This window comes from Notolepis coatsorum, assembly GCF_963971535.1.
Source record: "Notolepis coatsorum genome assembly, chromosome: 1".
In the NCBI taxonomy this organism is placed as follows: domain Eukaryota; kingdom Metazoa; phylum Chordata; class Actinopteri; order Aulopiformes; family Paralepididae; genus Notolepis; species Notolepis coatsorum.
In genome coordinates, this window is record NC_140165.1 from 143,300,418 (window position 1) to 143,313,512 (window position 13,095).

The window sequence follows — 13,095 nt, forward strand, 5'->3', positions numbered from 1 at the left end:
CTCTCACCTCCATAGCCATGAAGTGCTTTGAGAAGCTAGTAAAGGGCTACATCTGCTCCTCCCTCCCCATCAACATGGACCCCCTGCAATTTGCATACCGCCCCAACAGGTCGACGGAGGACGCCATATCCCATGTGCTGCACACAGCAGCATCACACCTGGACAAGAGGCAGGGGAACTATGTGAGAATGCTATTAATCGACTACAGCTCGGCATTCAATACCATAGTCCCCTCCATACTCATAGCCAAGCTCAGGGACCTGGGCTTGGGCTATGACCTCTGCCAGTGGGTCTTGGACTTCCTGACTGGCAGACCCCAGGTGGTGAGAGCAGGCAACTGCACCTCCTCATCCATCACCCTCAACATAGGGGCCCCCCAGGGCTGTGTTCTGAGTCCCCTCCTCTACTCCCTGTACACACACGACTGTGTGGCTCAGCGGAGTAGCAATACAATCGTCAAATTTGCTGACGACACAGTGGTGGTGGGCCTGATCTCTGCCAACGACGAGAGGGCCTACCTGGAAGAGGTCAAGGTCCTGGCGGGATGGTGCCAGGAAAACAGCCTCTCCCTGAACGTCAGCAAAACAAAGGAGATGATTGTGGACTTCAGGAGGTCGGGGGTCAAGGACTACAGCCCCCTCAGCATCGACGGGGCACCGGTTGAGAGAGTCAACAGCTTCAAGTACCTCGGAGCCTACATATCCGAGGACTTGACATGGACCACACACATTAACAGTGTGGTGAAGAAGGCACGACAACGCCTCTACTTCCTCAGGCGCCTAAGGAAGTTCCAAGTCAGCCAGAAGATCCTTAAGAACTTCTACTCATGTACAATAGAGAGCATCTTGACCGGCAACATCACCTCCTGGTTTGGGAATAGCACTGCAAAAGACCAAAGCAGACTACAAAGAGTGACACGTTCAGCCGAACGCACAATTGGAGGGGGGCTCCCCACCCTCCAGAACATTTACTACAAGCGTTGCAAGGGCAAGGCTAAGAGAATCATTAAAGACTCCAGTCACCCGAACAACTGCCTCTTCGAACTGCTGCGGTCAGGCAAGCGATACAGGAGTCTCAAGGCGAGCACAGAAAGACTCAGAAGTAGCTTCTATCCCCAGGCCATCAGGCTGCTAAACGAACAATGAATGAACACTACACAACAACAACCACCAAACGCACATAGCACACACATCCACACGCACACACTCACTTTAAACAAACACACTGTAGCACCCACTCCACACACTTTATAGCACACACCCACTTTAAACAAACACACTGTAGCACCCACTCCCCACACTTTATATTTATGGATGAAGGATTGCACTACAACTCGTACACCTTACTGTAAATTGTACCTAAAATTGTACCTCATCCCATTTCTGCTTTGCACTAGATAGTACTGTACATTAGTACACTGCATAGTATTGTGTATTGTATATTATATGGTAACTCAGAACATTGTACATATGTCTATACCGAACACTGTGACCTCATTTTCTTCTTCTTCTTCTAAATTCATGCTATATTATGTTATTATGTTATTTGATACTATCTTGTCTAGCACAGTCTCTGGAGCGTAACAGTAAGAAGCATTTTGTATGAAAGTATTCTGTACTTCTGTATGACAACTATTAAAGAACTTGAACTTGAACTTGATTGGCTTAGCCCCTCTCTGATTGGTTGATATGATTTTTTTAATGATTCGTTATGGCGTAATCAATACTTCCATGCGTATAAATTGCGTTCGCGACCTCCATGTTTTGGGGGTATTCATCAGAAAACTCTGATCAGGGATTCGGCTCCCATCCGTCGGGCAAGAACTGTGGGTTTTCAGCCTCTCTCTCTGGAGCTTAACACTTTGATCGCCATGGTTAAATTCATAATTTACCATCCCTCGCCATCTCTATTTGTCTATGGAGAAGTTCCCCTTCTTTGCAGGGCTATAACTTTTTAAATTGTATTGCTAAATTGACATTATTATGGCCCATTCAATGTCCTGTATCTATTGTTCAGGGTGTAGCAACGTTATACCTTTTCATTCACATATTCATACTAAAATACGGTCTAAAGTATGTTTTTATCGTTTTCTGCAGCTTTCTCCAGAACTTGATTAATAGCCCCAAATGCATTATATTGATGATCAAATACAGTTTGATAGCGATCGGTGCCAGATAAAAAATGTCAACTGGAGGTACTTCTAGAAGTTACTACGTATGATCTGATGTTGACCGGATGGGCGGGGGGTCGTTTATAATTCCGTGGGCAACGTTATATCATTCATCTAGTGTGGGTCATATGATCATCAGAGCAGTTAGTATAGAAGACATTAGAAAATAACGCTGAAACTCACCATACCTTCCTCGCGGCGTTGGGAGATGAGCGTGGAACAGAATTTGTTCTATTATGGGATGTCGAAATATCCGATCCATTTCCAGGTTGTATAATAGTATATACGTCCAAATCATGTTGTTTATAGAGTTATTTGCATCGATCGGTGTTCACTGTGTCAAGATGGAGTCCTGCTAACGATTGCGAGTGCCCGGACGAAATATGGGTGAGCACTTCCTGTTTGGCGCGTCACTTCCTGTTGGGCGATCTGCCGATCGGCCACCAGATGGCGCTCTTGAACCGTTAAGAGAGTTGAGTGGAGCTCAGCAGTATATCTCAGGTCCCCGGGGGAGAAATATGATTTCGATCACAGATTTTTGAAATATTGATATCAAAGACGTGTTACGGCGTCTTCGGCAGAATGAGCATGGCGGGCAATGGCGAGTTTCGGCGTCTCCGGCGATTAAAGTGTTAACGGAGTTTCGATTCCTGGCTAGAGGAGCTTGTCGCGGCTCATGCGCATGCTCGGCCAATCAGAGAAGGGTCTGCAGAAATGGGCTCAACCAATCAGAGAGGGGTCTGCAGAAATGGAGCTACGGTTAAGTAGAGACGCGGACGGACCGTCCGGGATGCAAGCATTGAGGCCACACACCAACCGGGAGCCGAGCGCCGAGATCAACCAGACCAGCCAGGATTCAAATAACAAGATCTCACACACCAAACAGGACCCGAGCACTGAGGTCACACACAATGAGCAAGATTCAATACCATATATACATATTATTTGATAGTGGATGGACTGTAGTAATTGGCCGTGGTAGTAGTTGTAATAGTAATCCAGTATATTTTTTTATTTTCTAAAAAATAAACCAGTTCAACACAAGGCCTAACAAAAATAATGGTTTGGTTCCGGTTGCCGAATTAAAAAAAATAAAAAATTATAAAAAGGTTTCATAAAAATCTTAGTCAAACCTTTAGTATTATGGATATTAAACATGCTGGCAGAGTACATGCATTCATGTTGTCGTGCACATTTTAATTACATAAAGAAATTCCCTATCCATAGTCGCCATGGGAAGAGATCAAATAAAAAAAAATAAAAATATTCACTACCTACTCATGGCCTTAACTGACAACCAAGGAACCAAACAATATTATTTTGTATGCCCAGGTAACCACTTTTGCTTCATTTCTTTGATGGCTCAAATGTCTGCTCTAGTCCAGTGGTTCCCAAACCTCTCCTCGAGACACCCCAGCCGTTCCATGTATTTGTTAAATTCCACCACCAGCACACCTGATTCAACTAATAAAGGGCTAGTTAAGTTGAATCAGGTGTTCTGGTGGTGGAATTTAACAAATACATTGAACGGCTGGGGTGCTTCGAGAGGATTGGGAAGCACTAGTCTAGTCGATTTTGTGTTTTGAGCACAAAGTTCATCATAGATCTAGGCTAGCCTCTTTATTTTGCTCTCAAAGTGCACCAGATTGATGCATTTAACTGTAAAATGTACAAAAAAGTTTCGGTGGGGGCATGCCCCCGGACCCGCCTAGAGGGGCCGAGGTTCACCCACCACAGTCTCATAAAATCCTGTGGGAAACACTGCCACCCCTACTCTGCAGTGACGTTTCATCCTCAAGACTTCACGACTCATAAGTGTAACTGCATACCTTCAAGTCTTGCCAACTGCATCGGCTGGAAAGATTCTCAACAATGAGTCGATAATCTGTGCGCGCAGGTGGGCCATATCGATCTCTTCCGCCGCGCCCATATCCACCTTTCAAGGCAATAAGCAAAGAGCAGATAACGGTGAGGACAGGAGGCCGACTGAGATAAATCCATTAATGCTAAACTCCAAGCTGCACATTACAATGTCCATATAAATCTGGGAGAAAGGAAACAAAAACGGGGGAAAGCAAGAATGACAAAAAGCTACATAAAAAAATGTAATAATCTAAATGAAAAACTAATTACTCTTTAAAACGAACTCATCTTGCCTAAGACAGCGATGCCGTGCCTCTTTATGGAGAACATCTAGGCCTATACAACACAATCCTAACTGATTTAAATCAATGTAGTAAAATGTTACATGAATAGACCTACGCTTCTCAAAAACATAAATCAAATACAAATAAAAAAAAACATAAAAATCTGACTGAGAAGTACTTACTGTGAACTAAAGCAAGTTTCTAAACTATCACATCTAAACATTTCACTTTTAATAAAAACATGTTTTGTTTCAGGCACCTATAAGAGCTCAACCCACATCTGTTCCTAACCCCATGGCATCCTCACCACCCGGCCTGGGCCTAATGGGAAAAGCGGTCTTCATTCACAATGGCTCCCTTTTTTGGTCTGCCCAGGGGCCCAGAATGGTCAAACCACACTCTTGGAAAGGGACACCATGGCCAGCAATAGGGGCAGGCAGTCAGCAAAGGACTCTTGTGTCCCACTTGCATGCTGAGCAGACCATCAGTGTCTGAGTGAGAACAATGGCAACCACTTATTCCAAAACAAGATGGAAGTATAGTGTAGGTTGTGTGTTTCATATAAAAAAACGATTAATTGTGTATTGTGATTCTTCGCCCATGCCGATTCGATATCCATCAGTAGATTGTCATCGCAAAGTAGCCAGGCAATGGCATAACACAATGTTTGTTCTGTTATCCGTGGTGTGCAGATCGTTATAGGTCCGATAGATCATGCAAGGGGCAAAGGGCCACATTTGGCATGTAGCTCTTAGAAGAAAAGGGGCAAGTAACATTTGAGACTAGATGCAGACGTTTTCAGGCTAAATGTAGCTTGCTAACCTAGTTATTTCGGTTTCCTGCAACACAGTGGCATTGTTGAGGGTGTCCAATATACATCTAGATAACCAGGTGTGTTTGTACAATATCAACTCAAATCTGACTCATAGTATATCGTCTCTGGTTATAATTTATAATTATTGTGTTAAATCCAGGCAACAAAAATCGCAGTACATATTGAAATGGCACCCCAGTGTCGTGATAGTATTGAATCGTCCCAGCCTTAAATGAAACATACAAATCTCACCTAAACGAATGGATGGCTAATGTAGTCAACTCAAACATCAGTAATGAGATTATAAATGCACCAGCAAATCTTCCATCAGACACCCCGCTTCCTCCAGGATCAAATCAATGTGTTCATGGGAACAGAAATGTAATGCACATCAGCCACCAAGGACGAGTTAGAAAAAATATATATACTATATAATTTTTTATTTTGCAATGAACGAAAGCCCCCCCCCCAATTACATATCACCAATGCATAGTAACAATAATGTATTGGATACTTACTCCTTCCGCCGCCGCCACCACCACCACCACCACCTCCATAGCTGCCATCCCTGCGAGGGCCCTTGGTGTGCTCCACAATAACTCTCTCCCCACACAGGTCTTTCCCAGGTCATACACCGCATCATCGGCATCACGCGGGTCATCAAACTCAACAAACCCATACCTTCAGAGGGACACAATGAGTTAGAACAGAGCTATAGCAATATATGTACGTGGGGGGGGGCACTGTAACCTGGCGCAATGTTATTTTTTAAATCGTACACAATTGTCAACTGAACACGTTGTGACCAAGCAAGCAGAAGTTAACTTTACGATGACGCGCCGACAGAAAAGTTACCTTTGTACAACACGTTCCAATCTAGCAGTAGGTCGGCCTCATTTATTTGACGGTTAAGAACACAATGTGAAACTTTTGATGGATTAATGTATGTATGTTGGGGCTTACGTTGATTAACGTTTAACTGTTAATAAGGTTACCAAACTGGTAATCCAGTCCAAACAGCTTGGCTGCAACAACTGATTGGATTTCAAACGCACCCGTCGGCTGGTAGGCAGCTCTCCGGCTACAACATGAATGAATGAATGAATGAATGAATGAATGAATGAATGAATGAAAACTTTATTAACAGATTGCAGAATGGGTACAGTGCAGTACAGCTCAATACATACAATTGTTAAGGGGATGCAGACCAGAGAAAGACTTTCGTCTTGTTTCCACCAGGGTCCCCCATTTCCAATTCATCGTAACATATATGACATACATGACATACAGATAGACAGTACTGCTACATCTATACATTTATGACATACCAGATTTGCAATTACAGTACTGTATTTGTGATACAAAAAGAGTCCAGAAAGAAAAGAGTATATACATTAGGCGTAGAAACTGTACATTGGATTGGGTAGGTGGGGGTGGGACTGTACATTGGAGGTGGTTGGGGGGGGGGGGGGGGGGGGGGGGGTAGGAGTGGGGGGGGGGGGGGGGGGGGGTGTTGGGTAGGAGTGGGGGGGGGGGGGGGTTGGGTAGGAGGGGTGGGTGGGGGACACTGTATAACTGTACAAACAACACTGTACATTGGATTATGGGACTGTACATTGGACTGTACATTGGAGGTGGTTGGGTGGGTGGGGGGGGGGTGGGTAGGAGGGGTGGGTGGGGGACACTGTACAACTGTACAAACAACACTGTACATTGGATTATTGACAAGACCATACTTGGTAATTTACTGTACATTGGCGGGGGTTGTGTTCGGACATTTACAGGGGCCAGTTTCGAGTAGCAGTCTCCCTTAGGTGTTTTTTGAGAGTGTTTTTGAAAGTGGGTAGTGATTCACATTCCTTTACAGCTTTGGGTAGGGCGTTCCACATTGATGTGGCATAATTGCGAAACGTGTTTAGTCCCTTGTTTGAGCCGAATCTGGGTTTAACATGATTTGTGGAGCTCCCTCTGGTGTTGTGATCGTGGTATTCACTGACCTTTGGGAAGTATTTAGTCATGTACATGGGTACCTTGGTCGTGTAGTGTATCTTGTAGACCAGGCCCATTGCAAGTTGCTGTACTCTGTCGTCTACTCTAAGCCATCCTAGGTTGTCAAAGTGGGCAGGGGTGAGGTGGGTTCTAGGAGTAAGGTCAAGCAGTAGTCTGACCAGTTTGTTTTGAGATGTTTGTAATTTTGTTTTTAGCGCCTTTGAGGTGCTTTGGTACCATGAGGTGCAAGCATAGTCGTAGTACCCTTGAATGAGTGCTCCTGCTAGAGTCTTCAGGGTATTCTTGTTTACCAGTGAGGAGATCCGGTACAAGAAACGAGTTCGTTGGTTGACTTTTTTTATTACATTGGATGCCATTTTGTCACAGGAAAGATTTGCCTCTAGGATGGAACCCAGGTAGGTAATATCTTCTTTCCTTGTGACAATATTGTCACCCACTGTAACTGAGAAGCCGTCGGTCTTGCTGAGTTTGTTATTTGAACCGAAGAGAATGGACTCTGTTTTGCCCATGTGTAATGATAGTTTGTTATCAGCGAGCCATATGCAGATTTTGCTTAGTTCTGAGCTGAGGGTTTTTTCAACCTGTAATTTGTTCTTGTCAGAGACCAGCAGGGCTGAGTCGTCCGCAAACAGGAACAAGTTGCAGTCACAAGCTGACGACATGTCATTTGCATAAATTAGGAACAGTAGCGGACCTAGTATGCTTCCTTGTGGAACACCACAGTTTACTGTGAGGGGGGGGGATAGGGTACCGTTTACCTCCACCATCTGCTCTCTCCCCTCCAGGTAGGATTGCATCCAGCTCACTGATAGACTATCAAAACCAATTGCTTTTAGCTTGTCAATCAGAATGGTGTGATTGACAGTGTCGAAGGCCTTTTGTAGGTCCAGCATGACCATGCCGCAGTATTTGCCCGCGTCCACCTCTTGTTTGATGTGGTCGTTTAAATAGAGAAGGCATGTGTCAGTGGAGTGGGATGTTCTGAAGCCAGATTGGAATTCGTAGATTAGATTTTTTTCCGCAAGGTATTTTTCGACCTGTTCGTATACAATTTTTTCCATGACTTTCGAGATGGAGGTAAGGATAGAAACAGGGCGGTAGTTGCCTGGGTCTAATTTACTGCCTTTTTTGTGCAGAGGGGTCACTCTCGCAATTTTGAAGTCCTTGGGGACGTGTCCCTGTTTTATAGAGAGGTTTATTATGTGTGTGATGACTGGGGTGATGGCGGCTGCTGAGTCTCTGAGGAATTTGGAGGGGATGTTGTCATGGCCAGTGGCCTTGTTAGGTTGGAGGGCGCTCAGTTTTTTGAGTACCTCATCTGTTGTTACCATTTCCAGTTTGAAGTCGTCTTTGTGGACCCCTAGGTTTTTGTAGTAAGCTACTATGTGTTCTACCCCATAATGCCCTGAGTGGGAGGGTAGTTTGTTTACCAGTGTTGTGGCTATGTTTGTGAAGAAACTATTTAAGTAATTGGCTACATCCAGCTTTTCTGTGATGAGCGTGTTGTCCGTCTTTATGTTTATGTTTGAGAATCTGGTTTTAAGTTTTTTACTGCAGCCTAGTTGGTTATTGAGTAATTTCCAAAGTTCACGCGGTTTGTTTTTGTTTTCCTCGGTTTTGTCATTGATGAATTTTTTCTTTGCTGTTTTGATCATGGAGTTTACATCATTTCTTAGTCTGTTTCTTTGCAGTTTGAGTTCAGTCACGTGGGCTTGGAGTTCACTGCTCGTGCTTATGTTAAGCTTTGACTGACTTTTACGAAACTCAGAGCATTTTTTGTCTCTGGTTTTCATAGCGGTCAGTATTTCAGCGTGCATCCACGGCTCAGCGCGATTTTTTACCCTGGTGGTTCTTAGGGGGGCCATGTTGTTTAGTATCGTTGAAAATTTGGTTTTGAACATGGCCACGTAACGTTTGTGAACGCGGCTAACGGTTGATTGAAAACTTTATTAACAGATTGCAGAATGGGTACAATACAGTACAGCTCAATACACACAATTGTTAAGGGGATGCAGACCAGAGAAAGACTTTAGTCTTGTTTACATCAGGGTCCCCCATTTTCAATTCATCATAACATATATGACATACATGACATACATGACATACAGATAGACAGTACTGCTACATCTATACATTTATGACATACCAGATTTACAAATACAGTACTGTTTGTGATACAAAAAGAGTCTAAAAAAGAGAGTATATACATTTGACGTAGAAACTGTACATTGGAGGAGGTTGGGTGGGGGGGGGGTTGGATACATTGGTGGTTGGGGGGGGGGGACACTGTATAAGCAAGCAAAACTGTACATTGGAGGTGGTTGGGGGGGAGACACTGTACAAACAAGCAAAATTGTACATTGGACTATTGACAACCATACTAGGTAAATGACTGTACATTGGAGGGGGTTGGGTTAGGATATTTACAGACGGACCTTAGCATTGTGCGCTATGTTACCGAGGCTATAACCTTTTCAATGTAACGTTACTTCCCAAACACAAGTTGCACACATTAATACACATAAAAGCAACGTTGAAATAATCGAATAATTAAATAGCTGGCAGGCAAATAACGCTTGCTAACGTTCGGTCGGTTCGCTAGCTAATGTAGCTCCTAGCTAGCGTCTATGTGTTCAGGCCAAAACATACCATGCGGCCCGGCGTCCATTGCAGAAGACAACGACCAGGTTTATCGTTAAAGTTACCCATTTTCAGGTCAACTTCGAGTATCTTCCCGTAACCCTTGAAGAACTTCTCGACGTCCTTTTCTCTAGCTCGATAGCTCAATCTTCCAATATATACCCGTAACCCGCGACATATCTCCAATAGTATCCACCTGCAGACCTGGAGACCAGCGCTTACAAGCCCCGCACATACAAGCACCGCACATAGCAACCCCTCGCTTCCATTGGCTGATTTTGGTGACGTGATTTTTGCACGTTGCACTGCGGGATTGATTGATTGATTGATTGAAAACTTTATGGTGACGTGATTTTGTGTCACGTTGCACGTTGCACTGCGGGATTGATTGATTGATTGATTGAAAACTTTATTAACAGATTGCCGTATGATTTGGGTCACGTTGCACTGCGGGATTGATTGATTGATTCATTGATTCATTGATTGATTGATTGATTGATTGAAAACTTTATTAACAGATTGATTGATTGATTGAAAACTTTATTAACAGATTGTAGAATGGGTACACGTGACCTGACCGATTGATTGATTGATTGATTGATTGATTGATTGATTGATTGATTGATTGATTGAAAACGTTATTAACAGATTGCAGAATGGGTACAGTGACCGATTGATTGATTGATTGATTTATTGATTGATTGATTTATTGATTGATTGATTGAAAACTTTATTAACAGATTGCAGAATGGGTACAGTGACCGATTGATTGATTGATTGATTGATTTATTGATTGATTGATTTATTGATTGATTGATTGATTGAAAACTTTATTAACAGATTGCAGAATGCAGTACAGCTCAATACACACAATTGTTAAGGGGATGCAGACCATGCAGTACTGTTACATTTGTGACATACAGTAAATATATACAAGGGGGAGGGAACTGTACATTTATGATGAATTGAAAATGGGGGACCCTGATGTAAACAAGACGGAAGTCTTTCTCTGGTCTGCATCCCCTTAACAATTGTGTGTATTGAGCTGTACTGCAGATATATTTCAATTGCCTTACTTATTTACATAAGTATTATAGGCCTACAGCAGTATTGTACAGACAGTCTGTGTGAAGTCTGTGTGGTTATCCAGCTGCACAAAGGCAGAGCAAGAGGCTCTACAGAGGGTGGTGAAGGCGGCAGGCAGGATTGTCGGGACTCCTCTATCAAACATCACCTCCGTCTTCACCTCCCGCTGCCTCCACCGCTCCAAGTGTATCATCAAGGACCAGTCTCACCCAGCACATCACCTCTTTCAGCTCCTTCCCTCAGGGAGGAGATACCGGTCCATACATGCCAAGAGTTAAAGATTTAAGAACAGCTTTTTCCCCCAAGCAGTCAGACTGTTAAACGCTCATTGACTGTCCCCTCACGTGCACCATGCACTTACCTGGACTTGATAATCACTGTTACCACTCATCATGCACTTTATTTAAAATATTCTGTTATGTACAGTGTTATATGTGTTTCATGTATGTATATATTGTACTACGGTCTGTGGGAGCTCCCCTGAAATTTCACTCACGGTCATATAAGAGTTTTAATGTAGACGGTTTTATTAATGAAATGTTGGGTATAAACTGGGAGGAGGTATGTTGTGAGGATGACCCAGAGGTTGCACTGGACTTATTTATGTCAGAAACAAATCAGCCCCATGGATAGATAGTAGCTTTTAATGAATTTTAATGAATGAGAGAGACATACTGTAGCCAAAAAAGCATCAGTGTGTTCCAGTTCTGCAGATGACAGACAAAAGTACCGTTCCTTACGTAATCAAGTCACAAAGTTAAATAAGGTGAGAAAAAGGGAATATTTTAAACCATGGTTATATGATGTGAGAAATGATGGTAAAAATCTATGGAATGTTTTAAATCAAATTATGGGTAGAAAATCCAATGTCTGTACACCTTTTGTTGAGTCATATGGAATTGTCCTAACCAAACCATGTGATATTGCCAACCATTTTAATGATTTTTATGCAAGTAAGATATCTCAGCTCAGGCAGGGAATGCACATCTCAAACAATACAAAATCAAATGACATAATTAAGAATATCATAATGAAAGATAAAGGGTGTACATTTGATTTTCAACAGGTTGAGGTTAGTGATATTGAAAGGTTACTCCAGGCTCTACCTGACAGCAAGTTAGCTGGCACAGACAACTTGGATAGTAAATTATTGAGAATTACTGCTACGATCATAGCAAGTCCAGTGTCATATTATTAATAGATGTATACAAGTGGGACTATGTCCAAAGAGATGGAAGGAGGCTAAGGTTACTCCTTTACCCAAAGACTCCAAATCAGTTTTTAATGAGGGCAACTCCAGACCTAATATAGAAAAGATAGAAAGGCTGACAAAGAGAATTTGTATAAAAATATAGAACAGTTTATTTCTGTTTCCATGCCCACAGAAAAGTGCTCAGTTCATCATCAGAGACCAGAATGTCATATCTCCTTCCTCAACCTTGGCTGTTGTTTATAAGAAGGCCGTCAGACTGTAACCTAGTGTCTTTGCCTAGTATACTAGTTGATCATATATTAACTAGTCAAAAGCTGTACAGAGATTTAACACAGATGGACATAGATAACATTTCCAGTCACAAGGTTTTTATTGTTAAACATTCACAGAATGTGTGTGAGATACCACTGATGTAATCAGGTTTGTTTACATAAATGGCAAACTATATATATATATATAGCTTTGGCATTTTGTGGAAAACTGGAAAAAGTGGAAACTTAATTTAATTATTCTAGTTTTATCTCCAAAACTGAAATATTCTGTCGTCTGTCACCCAGACGACCCAAGGTTTGAGCAGTGAGGAGGAGGGCCCTGGTCCATCCACAACACTGCCCCGCTCTGCACCACCAGCGGAGATAGCTGCTCCACCACCTGCTGCACAGAGGGAGGTCCCTGGCACCTCCATCGTCCGTCGGGGACATAACAGCTCTGCACCACCAGCGGAGATAGCTGCTCCACCACCTGCTCCACAGAGGGAGGTCCCTGGCACCTCCATCGTCCGTCGGGGACATAACAGCTCTGCACCACCAGCGGAGATAGCTGCTCCACCACCTGCTGCACACAGGGACATAACCGCAGGGCAGGGCTCCTCCTCCACCACCACCACCCGCCTGACTACCTACCAGCAGGAAACAGCAATGAACATTTTTTATTGAGCCTGCTGCCAGCTTTGGACACACTTGATGGTGAAAATAATTCACTTTTAGTAGAAAAAGGGGGTAACCACTGCGCTCAG